The sequence below is a fragment of the Cervus elaphus genome, chromosome 30, assembly GCF_910594005.1.
Source record: "Cervus elaphus chromosome 30, mCerEla1.1, whole genome shotgun sequence".
Classification (NCBI taxonomy): Eukaryota; Metazoa; Chordata; class Mammalia; order Artiodactyla; family Cervidae; genus Cervus; species Cervus elaphus.
The window spans coordinates 28,822,841-28,836,489 of NC_057844.1; the positions used below are offsets into that span (position 1 = coordinate 28,822,841).

Sequence of the window (13,649 nt, forward strand, 5' to 3'; positions counted from 1 at the left end):
TACTACCAATATTTCAAAAACCAGCATTCTTCAAGTGGTCTTCACAGAGCCAAAGTCCCATCTTTATCAACTAAGGCTTGGCCAGAGTGGTCTCCACTTTAGGGACGTTTTTCATGGTTCCTGCACTCTTAACCTAATTAATCTCCCTTTATCAAATTTCCAATTTCAATAATTTTTACACCTGCCTGAAAGCACTTATTCTACCTCATTTTATAATTATCTTACAATTATAACTGGTATATCTAGTATTTTAAAATATGTCTTTTTCTTCCTACTTGAATAAAGATATTTTAAATGAAGGAAAATCTTTCATCTTTATATCTGAAAACAACTTCCTTGGATAGCATGTAAATATCCATTCAACAAAAAATTATCCATCTTTGCCTTCTCTAAAGTGATACAAATGGTCTTGCCACAAACAGTCTCTCTGCCCCAAGTTAGAATAGTTTTTTAATAAATACTTACATATTAATCACCAGGGTAAGCATTTGGCCTGATTTATACCAAAAACTAATGAGATAAGCAGTGACTGGAATTGACTGCTAATGGATTCAGGGTTTCTCTTATAAAGGACAAAGAGCAAATCGTGGCAATGGCTACACCTGCAAACATATTAGGAAAAAATAAACTGCACACTTTCATCAGGTGAACTCTACAGAATGTGGATTACATCTCAATAAAGCTGCTTTTAAAATGAGATATCTGCTATTATTCCCACTTTACAGATTAAGAAACTGAGGCTTGGTGAGATTAGGTAATTTGTCCACAGTGACACAGCTAGCTAGTGATGGAGGCAGGATAAAAACCAGTCTAGACTCTTGTCTATATGCTTAACCGCCACGCTCTCCAGCTCTCTTTAGCAAGGGACTTCACTCCTCAAGCATCATATCAAATGGCTAAATATGTTCAAGTCTTCAATGCTAGTGACCTTCCAAACTGCAAAGCCCTGACCTAATTATGTTAACATCATAAAAGCAGAGGAGAATGAAAAGCAAAAAGCTGAAAAGAAAGGGACCAAAGGGACAGAGGAGGGGAAAAAAGTACTCAAGAGCTATTAGTTCAAAACTTTCCATTCTGAGCCTGAGACTACAGGAAACATGACTACTGCCTGACTGCTACATCAAGCTGGCGGGAAGGCCTGATTCCCCTGAACGGGGGTCTCCTGGACTTGTTCGGCCAAATCCAGGGTTTCTTGGCAATAGACACATTTAGGACCAGATCCTTTTTTGTTGTGGAGGCCGCCCTACTCATTGTGGGATGTTTAGCAACACCCTTGTCTCTATTCACTGGACACCAGTAGCACCACTCTCTCCCTCCTTCCACCCTCCAGTTACGACAACCAAAATGTCTCCAGGCATTGCCAAAGGTCCTGAGGGGAGAGGCCGAGGAGGGAAAGGGTGTTCAAAATCACCCCGTTTGAGAGCCTAGACTAAGGGTACAAATGAAAAAGGGCCATCCACTTGATCAGCCGTGCTCAACTCTTTGTGACCCCTGGAGCCCAACAGGCTCCTCTGCTCACGGAATTCTCCAAACAAGAATACTGGAGTGGGTACGCCGTTCCCTTCTCCATGTTATCTTCCTGATCCAGGAATGGAACCCATCATCTCCTGCCCTGCAGGCAGATATTTCACCTCTGAGCCACCAGGGATAATAAGGTATATAATAAGTGAAGATAGATAAGAACATTATTTTAAACTTTACTGAGACATCTTTGACATATAAAAATGTAGATACTTCAGGTTTATGGCTTGATCTTTTGATATATGTATGCACTGTGAAAAGATCAAGGTAATTAACATCATCTCTACATGTCACATTTGGGGAGGGTGAGGAGGGGTAGGGGGTAACAGACAAGAGTCTTTTAAACCAATTGCCTCCCAAGCCTAAGAAAAAATTTATTTCATTCAAAAAAAAAAAGAAAGTAAAGCTGGGGTGGGGACAGCATGTAGGGATTAAATGGGAACACAGCTCAGGTATTCATGCCAACATCCCAGGTTTCTGCAGTTCAGCACTAAGGCCCCTGACACTAGCAGAATATCAACTATAAAGAGGCACTACTGAAGATCACAAAATAGATCTAAAGGATGTTAGAAATGAGAACTGTTCCCTTTGACTGTTTGAAGGAAAATCAGTTTCCCTTACAGAAAAACTGTCCTCATCTCTGGAGGAACTGAACTATCAAAGTCAAGGTTGCCACCCCCACCAGGGAAGAGGAACAAATCAAATGACAGTATAAATAAAAAATGAAATGACAGTTGGGGCAAGAGGGGTGAGTGGTGAGACAGAACAAGCAGACAGCAGGAGACAGAGCTGACCCTATATAAAATTTACTTGCCCTGACTCTCAAATCTCCATTCCTGTCTTTATATAATGTTCTGTTAAGAACAAGTTAAGGGTTCTCGATAACCTCATGTTAACCTTTGGTTACCGTTCAGAGCCTAACACTGTAGCCTCGCCATTCAGGGCATTATTCCCCATGGGTTCTGAAATCTTATTCCTCTCGGCAAGTTCCATCTCCCTCAAACCATTTTATGGGGGAAACGGGGGCACCCAGATAATCAACCTACTCAATCTAAAGTATGTGCTGCAAGTAACTGTTGCCCAATAAGCATACGAATTTTAGTACCCTCCTCATAATCAACAAAATGCAAACCCAAAACAAGGTTCGGGCGTGCAGAGCTGTTGTGTCCAATTCTTTGCAACCCTTTGGACTGTAGCCCACTGGGCTCCTTTGTCCTAATGATTTTTCGGGCCAGAATACTGGAGTGGGTTGCCATTTCCTATACCAGGAGATCTTCCCCAACCAGGGATCTAACCCACATCTCCTGTGTCTTGTCTCCTGCATTGGAGATGGATTCTTTACCCACTGGGCCATCAGGGAAGCCCTTTTAAAAACAAGGTACAAAAAAAAAAACAAGGTACAAACCTCCCAAATTAAATCAGCAAAAAATATAAAGCTTAATAAAGCCCAATGTTAGCAAACATGTAACAGGCATAGTCATATACTGTTGGTGTGTATAAACAGTTACATCATAAATACCACTCAAAGTGAGAATATAGTGATATATGCATATAGAACTTTAATTATTTTTAAATTATGTTGATCTATATGTGCCAATATGAGAAGAGCTATGTGATATTAACTACAGAAAAAAAGTAAACTGCAGGAAAAAGTAAACAATATAGTTTTTCATAACAACAAGTAAGGTATAATACTTTTCTGTATAAATATTTTGAAAAGTAAACTTTCTGAAAACTGCTAACAATGAATTACCTTTTAGGGGGAAGCTGTAAAGTAGCTTTTATTTTTACCTTTCTGTACCATAAGAATTTTATCATATACATGTATAGCTTTTAACTTAAAATACACGATTCTTTATAAAGTACCTCTTCCCTCCTCAACCTTAACAATTACTCTCACTACCAACTCTCCACACACTCACCCAACTCCCATCCCAATATCTGAAGGCTAACGGAAACTGCCTGATGGAATTTCAACTACCTGGGATGTATTTTGTAAATACATTTTGGATACACATCTGGGACTTTTCTTTAAAATCTCTTCACTCACTTCTCTGCAACAACCTGAGAGATGAAAGAGAAAAAGAATCCCTACCCTGCCCAGGGAACCACAAACTTGTCTCCTTTCAGGCCCCCAACCATTCCCTCCTAGAGAGACAATGCTTGTGGTTATAATGCCCCCTCCTTCGCTCCCCCACATAAAGAAGAGCAACTTCAGCTGTCACTGAAGAGGAAGGAGCGCCTGCCCCTCACAGAATCGCTTAACAGCAGGGGTCCTACTCTGGCCCGCAGCTCCCTCGGCCTTGGTGCAAGCGGCCAACCACCACCCAAACCTCTACGGAGCAGAGTCTCAGTCTTGTTGGTCGCATCATCCCTGGTACAATGGACACATGAAGCTTAATATTTGTTCATTAAACTGAATCAGGTCAGAGCACTCTCTGTCAAAGAGAGGCAAGTCAGTGGAGTACTTCTAGATCATGGGCCTCTAACAATGCCTCATATTAGCTTCCTGCTTACCAGTCTTTCCTCCATTACTCTTAGCTGACTTGTAAACTTTACACTGCTAAACCAACTATTCTTCTTATTATTGCTTACTAGTGATGTGCTCAGTGAGGTCCAACTTTTTGTAACCCTATGTTCTATAGCCTGCCATGATCATCTGTCCATCGGATTTTCCAAGCAGTAATGGAGTGGGTTGCCATTACCTCCTCCCAGGGATCTTTCCCACCCAGGGGTCAAACCCGCATCTCCTGCATTGGCAGGAGGATTCTTCACCGCTGAGCCACCTACGGTTAGGGCACTGTAACTATAACGTATATTTTTAAATATCTCAGAGTAATGGCTATAAGATTTGTTTTTTAAACAACTAAATTTAACTTATCTGAGCTTAATCTTCATGTTTTTCTCAATGAGTATGATCACCTCTACCAATTGAAACAATTAAAGCAAACTTATCCTTAATTTGAACTAATTAGTAAGGGTTATAAAACCTTTTTCAAATATTGGGGATTAAAACCAGGTGATTCATGACAGTGTAGTAGTGTGAGGAAAAGCTGACCTCTACACTCCAAGGAGATAGAATTTTGAACAATTTAGCAGCTTCTTAAATAAGCTTAACAAGTAAATACATTCTCAAAAAAATTACTGGGTTTATTTTTGGACTAAGTATTTTTGGACTTTTTAACATTCCCAAACAGGAATACTCAAACCAAATACAATTTTTTCCAAACACCTACTGTAACTGGAAGTGACAAATGACTTGTGTAGCAAATTGAGTTTAAAAGTAAAAAAATACACACTCATGTATACATACATCTTACAACAAAATAAAGTTCAACACTAACTTCCAAGTTATTCCGGCTTACAAGTTCAATTAAGAATAAATAAATGCCTTTTGTAAGGCATTTATTTGTCAAGCACTGTAACACAATGAAAAGATCAAGCAAATCCAGAAGACAGAGACATGCAAGAGGTTATCTTCTGAGACAATTTAAGTGGACTGAATCCTGGACACAAATTATTAAAACCAGACTCTCAAACAGATGGTTAACCTCCAAACTTTATTCCTTGGTTGAATGAATGAAAAGTGGAGAAGGGAACAGAGAATAATATGCTATCTGGCAATAATTTTAAATATTGCTTAAGTCCTGAATAAAACAATACAGACCATGTGGATGCTTCTAAGCCTCCAAGAGATCTAAGGGCTGTCTCAATTCCATCACAAGAATATGACTGTGACTTTGGATAAATCAATCAAAATACAATCTGAACTTAATTTCTCATGCATATTATGAGTTGGAGATCATCTAAGCTTCCTTATAGCCTACTAACACTAACAAAGGAAATATAAATTTATTCTTTTTTAATATAAATTATACACAGTACTTGTCATCCAAGTCAAATCACCGTGAGCTCTCCTGTTAGTTCTAGGCACCCACAGTCAAAAAAAAAAAAAAAAAAAGTAGCACTGAGGAAGACACAGGACAATCCTAATCTTCAAGCAGCAGCAGCAGAAAGAACAAAATCTCCCCAAAATACTCCCCTCTGCACAAAGTTTGGCCCTCTTCACCAGAGCAAGCCCTGTCTATTACAGAGTATCACTTTATTTTAGGGTTAACAAATTATTGACAAAGCCTGGTCCTCAAAATGTAACTCTCTGTGACAGTTAAAGATAAAAAATAATTTTAAAATAAATTTAAAAATTAAAACTTTTAATCAACAGCCAACTCAGTAGAATTGCTTGTCAAATAACCTTAGTAAAAAACATTCCAAGACAACATGAATCACTATCAACATCACATTACCTCTAATTCTTGAGGGAAAAAAAGGCATAACCAGACAAGAATGAAAGTGACAGCTGCTGTAAAAAATAAAGTTAATACAGACAGAATCAACCTCAACAAAAAAGGAGAAAATAAGAAAGGGCAACCAAAAAAAAAAAAAAAAAAGGGCACAAAAGTTCTTTAAAAAAAAATTAAGGCCAATACAAACACTAGGGCTTCCCTGGTGGCTCAAATGGTAAGGAATCTGCAAACACTACCTTGTCATTTAAAATACACGTTTAAGTAAAACCCTGAGGATAATTTTTTTAATGATCAAAAAAGGCAAAAAAAACCTTCAGTAATCAAAGAATGTCTAAAGTGCACTCTTCCACATAGATTTGTAGATTTATTTTTTTAAATAATGCTCTAATTTAAGTGGATATTTTTTAGTTAAGTTTTTCAGAATAAATCTACCTCAACATAAAAAGTTCCATATTGAAACTTTCACCTATAAATCACTATAAATTTTAACTAGGTTTTCTGCTATCACCAGACAATACCAAATTAATTGCTTCACAAACTGACCTGCATACACCATAAGAATGCTCATTTAAAAAAAAAAAAGAATGCTCATTTTATTGTCCCTAAAACTGCTAACATCTCTGACATACATACAGCCTAAATAAGCGTCCTTTCTAGCCCCCTTTTTTTAACTTAATACCATTTTTATGTTTTTAACCATTTTATTTGACTACTACATACCTGAGTACGGAAAATGCTCTATCTTGAAACTTCACCTACATGTTTTGAGAACAATGATTACAGTGCCATTCAAGTTTTAAATAATTATGACTTATTTACAGCTCGTCTCATATATAAACACACTTGAATTTTTAAAGGTTATTAGGAAGACAGCAGAAGACCCCCAAAACACTCAAGACCGGAGACCCACCTTCTAAATTGAAGGCTACATCCAAAATTTCCAAAATGGTTTACTAAACAGGGTTTATAGGGTCGTTCAGGACAGAACTGCCCATCCATAACAGAAATGTGAGAAGAGCGTCCAAGGCACCTTCTCCAAAACGAGATAAAGGGTTCCCTTTTAGGGTTGGCTAAGATGCCTAAAACGTGTGTTAACTGGATAGGGACCTGCTCTTCCAAACCCTACCCCGAGTTTACACCGGGCACAAACGGAACGCAGGAAGAGGTAACTCTTAAAGCGAGGAGGTGCCGGGATTCAGGGTTCAGATTCATTTGCCTCGAATAACTGGACCGCTGCTGAGCGCAGCTTTAACGCATATAACCAAAAGGCAGCCAACAGCTAGAGAACCACACACCAGATCCTTCTCCCGATCAGAAACTTTTCAGGTTGTCACCCAGACTAGACTGCACGAACGTCAACTCCTACAGCCGCACACGGCTTGCACGAGTCTTTCCAACTCGGAGGCTTCCTAAAGGAACCTACCCCCGGGGAAGGACTCCTTCTCAAACCGGGTCCTCGGGTGCCCCCTGCACCAGCTGCGGGAGGCGCGGCGAGCGCGCTTTATATCGCCGGGCGCCGGCAAGTAACTGTACGAAAATGTCACTCGGTCGGCCCGCGGTCGCCGCCCGGAGCAGAGGAGCTACGCGGCGCTGGGGACCCGGCGGCTGGGTCGAGGGCGCCGAGGCCCGCACAGCGCTCGGGGTCCAGTCGGGACCCGCGCTCCCCGCCCCTCGCCCGGAAGGGGGGGGATGAAAAACCCGCCCGCCCGAGGAGGATTCAACAGGAGCGCCGCGCCGCCCGCCTGCCGCCCGGGAAACAGCCGCCCGCCCGCCGGCCGGCCGGCCGGGTGCGGGGGGGAGGGGAGGGGAGGCGGCGGGGCGCGGGCGGCCGGCACGGACCCCCGGCCGCGCGCAAGGTCACCGCCCCGCCGCCCCGCCGCCCTCGCCGCCGCGGGCGCCCCGGCCCGGCCAGGGCGGCAAGTTTAATTTCCAGTCGGCGGCGGCTGGAGCCCGCGGCGTGGAGGGAGCGCGCCCGCCCCGGGGCCCTCCCCACCCCCACCGCGCAGCCCCGGCCCACGCCCCCGGCCCGCGCCCGCTCCTCCCGGCGCCGCCGCCGCCGCCGCGGCCGGATAGCCGACGGCTGCAGCCCCCGATGCCGGGAGGCGAGTCGCGGCTGCCAGGCGGGCGCCGCTTTGAGCCCCGCCAAGACACAGCCACGGCGGAGGGCGCTGAAAAAAATGGAGCGCGGCGACCGGAGAGGAGAGACGTTTTCTCTTCCCGTTAACTGAATTGTTTCCTACCTCCGGGTGCCCGACTCGCTACTCCTCTCACTCCGCCGCTCTCCGGGATCCGCCGCCGCCGCCGCCGCCGCCGCATCCAATCGCCTCCTCCCCCCCTCCCCTTCCGCAGCCAGCCCGGCCGTTCCTCCTCCTCTCCGCTTCAAAATGGCGCCAAGCGCTCTTCGGCGGCTGCTCCAATCGAACCGCCGCGGACAGCACCCGGGGGCAGGCAGAGCGCCGCGTTGGTGCGCAGCGCCCCCTACCGACCGGACCGCCCCGCGCGCGCCCGCGCGCACCCCCGCCGGCCCGCCCGCCTTCCCTCCGCCCCGCCCCGCCCGGAGCGCGTCCCCGCCGCCGCTCCGCCCCGCCCCGCCCGGCGCGCGCGCACGCAGCCACACGGGCACGCCGCCGCTGCAAGACCCGCAGCTGTCAATGCTTTCTCTGCCTCTTAAAGCTTTCTTGACTTTTCCCGAAAACCACACAAATTGTTATATATTTCTAGCTTTATGGATAAAAGTTGGAAATTTTTCAAAACAGTGAAATTCAGTATGAATGTTGTGCTAAGTAAATAAAATTGGTGTTAACTACTTTGCTCCTTTACTTTTGGGATGACGTAGTCATCTCAAAATGTCATAAAATTGCTTTTTTCTCCACTATGTATGTTATGTCTTTAATTAACCCCACAGCTTTCCCATTTTCAGGTATTGTTTAGGAAGCGGGAGGAGGGAGGAACATAGTAATTACATCTGTAACAAAGCATTCCATTCATTCGTCCTATGACAATTGTCGTTATTGGAGAAATAATCTGAAGATCCCCGGACGCCTTCCAGAGGTGGGTTTCTAACCCCCTTCACCTCCAGAAGGTGCCGTTCCTCCCGCCTTCAACTGTAAGGTGGCATATTAAAGTTGATCTGGCGATTACTATTAGGATGGAGACAGGAAAAAATAACTTTAAAGGCCTCAAAGAAGCTTAGTTGCTAACGAAACTGTTTTATGCAACAGTCAATAGATTTAAAGAAATTAGTAATATAAACCTTCACTTAAAGCAATACTTTGGGAAAATTTGAAAAGTTGGTGTTAAAAGAAAAATAAATTTCTGTGTTAAGGACTTTAAAAAAAAAATCAACCAAATATGGCAGCAGGGTATAAATGGGAAATCTCTGTACCTTCCTCTCAATTTGCTGTACACTTACAGCTGATCTAATAAAAATAATAAAAAGTCCAAAAAATAACCAAGTTGTAATTCATCAGGAGCAATATAATTGAAAGCGGCACCTGTCGGCCCATGCTTCTGTCAGCTTTCCACTAACATTCCACTAAAAGATTATTTTCCTTTCCGTAGAGATTGGCAGATAAAAGAGACAAGAAGGAGAAAGGCAGTGTGATTTCCACACAGGAAGAAGAGCTAGAAGGGAAAGGATGCCACAAAGGGAAATAAGGGTAAGGGTTCCAAAATGACTTTGCCTACAGTACAGCTCGATGCCAAAGCCAGCAAACGTAAGCCAAGGCAGTTTCTTGCTGACTTTCTTTTTAAATACTCTTAGAGGTCACATCTTGTTAAGCTCATTCGGTTAAGTCTTGAAGCATCTTCTTACCTACCTAGTAACCAATGGTACTCCTGATCTCCTATACAGACACTATACAGAAAGTCTTAACTTCTTTTATTCTGAAGAAATCTCTGGGATCTTTGGGAATATGTGTATATATGTGTTATCTACAGACTTGTAGAGTCTTCCAGATTTCCTTGGAGTTAAGTAGCATAGGTCACCATTATAATTGAGGTTCTGAACTGCTGACCGAGAATTCCTGAATGCACTGGGCAGAACAGTCAAAGCAAAAACTGTTCACTCTTATCCAAGGTTAGCACTCAGCAGTGTGTGAAGTCAATGGGCTTGATTCTGGTTAATGAGAGAAAACTACACTTATTTACACTGTAAATCCACACTATCCAAAAGAAATATGATATGAACCATGTATGTAATGTGAAATCTTTTCATTTTAAAGTGAAAAGAAACCAGTGAAATTAATTTTAATAACATTTTATGTAACAGTATATCCAAAACATTGTCATTTGCATATGTAATCAATATAAAATTTTGTTATTAATATACAATCACAGATAATTTACATGCTTTTGTTCATCTTGTGAATTTTACACTAAAAGTACATTTCAATTTGCACTAGCTATGTTTCAAGTGCTCAATAAGTACATGTGGTGGGTTTTCCTGGTGATCCAGTGGTTAAGAATCTGCCTTGCAATGCAAGAGACAGGGGTTCCATCCCTGCTGTGGGAAGATCCCGCATGCCACACACCCCCTCACCCCTTGCCACCACTGGAGAAAACCAGCATGCAATAAGGAAGACCTACCACAGCCAAAAAATGAAAAAAAATAAATAAATAAATCTTAAAAAAAAAAAAGTACATGTGGCTAGTGGCTTCCTATGGTGAAGTACAGCCTGTAGACCCTGGAATCAAAATGCTGTTTTTTAGCAACTTGTAATAAATATTCAACATTGTTTCACGGTGTATTTTTTGCAACTGTTGGACTCTGTTAAGAATTATGCCGATACCAGTTGAAGTGCATGTATTTAAAATACATAAAAAGAAATGAGGATAATTTGAGACCTCTGGGACAGCATCAAGAGCACTAATACTCACATGATATGGGTCCCTGAGAGAGAAGAGAAAGAGGAAGGGTCTGAGAACATATTTGAAGAATAATAACTGAAAAATTCCCTGACCTATGAAAGGAAACTTTCACCCAAGTTCAGGAAGCACAATCCCATTTGCGATTAAACCAAAGAGGAATACACCAACACACAATTGTATTCAAAATGACTAAAATCAAGTACTTATGAATAATAGTATATATTCATCTAGTATTATGTATATATAGTGTATATATATTATTTTATGCTCATGTTTTTATATCAAACAATGACTTACTCTAAATTTCCTGTTTATATCAAGTATACCATTGGCTTAGATATTTATGAAAGCAAATGAGAATTTATTTAAAGAGCATTATGATTAGCCACTAGAATTAGTGATAATTCTCAGCAAGCAGTTAAATTTAATACTAGAAGCATACTAATAGTAATACATGAGCTCCCTTAAACACATCTCATTTAGAATAAAATATCTTTATATGGTGTTAGAAATCATTAGTAATAGAACAATCTGGCCAGATGACTGAATGGAATAAAAATGAGCACTCTCTCCCTAAATGCCTGTTTATATTTTGACTTTTAATTAAGTGTCTGGCATTCAGGGCACCTCCTGCTACTTGTTGACTAGGTGGCTATGAGGCTATGAGGGCGCTACCTCTATTTATTCAACCAGACTCGCTTACTCAACTTAACCACTTTACTTCTCATTACTCTGAACTTCTCTGCTTCCCACAACCATGCTGCTTTGGCCCATGACTTCCTTTGCCTGTAGATTTACCCTTCATTTTAATTTTCTTTTTCTCTCCACAGTCTTACTGCCTATGTTATTTACAACTAGAAAATGTTTGCCTCACGATTTTAAAAAAGGGCAAAAAACGAAACACTCTCTATCCTTTTTGAAAGATTTCAGTCCTCTCCCCAAATGGGATATGGATTCTATGTGTATGTGCGTTTGTTTTTTTTTTTTTTTTTTTTGGTCAGGTTGCACAGCAAGAGGGGTCTTAGTTCCCTGACCAAGGATGGAACCCATGCCCCCTGCATTGGAAGTGCAAAGTCTTAACCACTGGACCGCCAGGTAAGTCCTTTTGTTTTTCTCTGTGGCATGAGAACTCTTTGTATATGCATATTTTAAAAGTCTGTTGTAAGTTCATATCACATCTATGCATTGCAGAGGGGAGACTTCCTTTATATAGAATCAAATGAGGTGTGATTTCTTTTTTTTTTAATTTTTAAACACCTTTATTTAGATATGATTTATGTACCATAAAGTTCATCTTTTAAAGTATACAATTCAGTGGCTTTTGGTATATTCACAGATAAGTGCTACTATCACTATAGTCAATTTTAGAACATTTTCATTATCTCAAAAAGAAATGTTTTACTCTTTAACTATCCCGACACTAAGCAATCACTTATCTATGTTCTGTTTCTATAGATTTCCCTACTCTAAACATTTTGCATGAATGGAAGCATACAATTATGGCCCCCCCCCTTTTTTTTTTGGCATGCTCAGTCGTGTCTGACTCTTCGTGACCCCAGGGACTGTAGTCTGCCCAGGCTCCTCTGTTCATGAGATTTCCCAAGCAAGAATACTGGAGTGGGTTGCCATTTCCTTCTCCAGGGGAGGTGTGATTTCTTATTTAAAAAATGTACTTAATAGTCCTTTATTTACTTGATGGTTGCTTTTCAAATTTTATTTTCAGTTTGTTTATATATATATATGTATATACATATACACATATATAATGGTGTTAGAGCTGGTTAGGAAAGGGTGTCAGAAAGATGCCATGAAAAGATTTTGAGAAGTTAGGGTTCATAGAACATAGAAATGATCACCTCTTTCAATTTATTTTACATAAAGAAACTGAGATTCAGATAACTAAATGATATGTCCAGGGAATCCATAGTCAGGGGAAATTTTTTTAGTGAATCTCATCATCTTCCAATTAATTTAGAAAGCATGTAATTTAAAGGGCTTCCCTGGTGGCTCAGATGGTAGAGAATCTGCCTGCAATGCAGGACACTCAGGTTGAATCCCTGGGTCAGAAAGGTCCCCTGGAGAACAGAATGGCTACCCACTCCAGTATCCTTGCCTGGAGAATTCCAGGGACAGAAGAGCCTGGTGGGTTACAGTCCATGGGATTGCAAAGAGTTAGACAGGAATGAATGACTGACATACACAGACAAGTAATTTAAAAATCTCATTTCATGTTACAAACATGTAATTTATTTTTAAATTAAGTCCCATGTAACAGTCACAAACAAATATAAACATGTGGAAATATTAATAGACTTTTGAGAGGACAAGAAAAATGGATCCTTAAGTGTAGAGTATGATTACTTCAATATTTTCTCTCAAATTTGTTATATATATATATATATATAGTATATAAATTACTTATTCAATATATATATATTTTTAGACTTTACTCACTTATTGTGATTAAAGAAATTATAAAATTTACCGTTCTAACATTTTAAGGTGCCCAGTTCAGTAGTGTTAAGCATATTTACATTGTTTGTGAAACAGCTCTCCAGAACTTTTTCATCTTGCAGAATTGAGACCCTATACCCATTAAGCAACAACTCCCTTTTCCCCCTTAACTCCCATTCTATCTTGTTTCTATGAATTTGACTACTTTAGATACCTCATGTAAGTGAAATTATACAGTACCTGTCGTTTCATGAATGACTTCACTCAGCATGATAGATTTTACTTTTCAAGAGTTCCAAAGCTAGATGATCGAGAGATTTTTAAGCAAAATATAATACCTCCTAAAAATATATATATATATATAATACGTCCTGTAACCATATAAAGAGGAACTTTGTTTCGGAAAGCATGTATCATCAATTCAACCGCAGGAAATTAAATAAAGAGGTATGGCCGTGCTTAGTTGCTCAGTCGTGTCTAGCTCTTTGCGACCCCATGGAC

At 41.0% G+C, this 13,649-nt stretch overlaps 1 protein-coding gene across 6 annotated transcripts in view; it reads right to left on the bottom strand.

The window, feature by feature from the left end:
* PDS5B (PDS5 cohesin associated factor B) overlaps positions 1-8,215 on the bottom strand; it is a 172,911-nt gene extending 164,696 nt beyond the window's left edge. For 5 of the 6 annotated variants that reach the window (XM_043892503.1, XM_043892502.1, XM_043892504.1 and 2 more), the window contains exon 1: positions 8,066-8,208. The gene's annotated coding sequence lies outside the window, so the exon portion shown is untranslated. Of the gene's footprint in view, positions 1-8,065 lie in introns of all 6 variants that reach the window. The other variant, XM_043892501.1, reaches the window with a different exon arrangement.
* Positions 8,216-13,649: the final 5,434 nt, after the last annotated feature.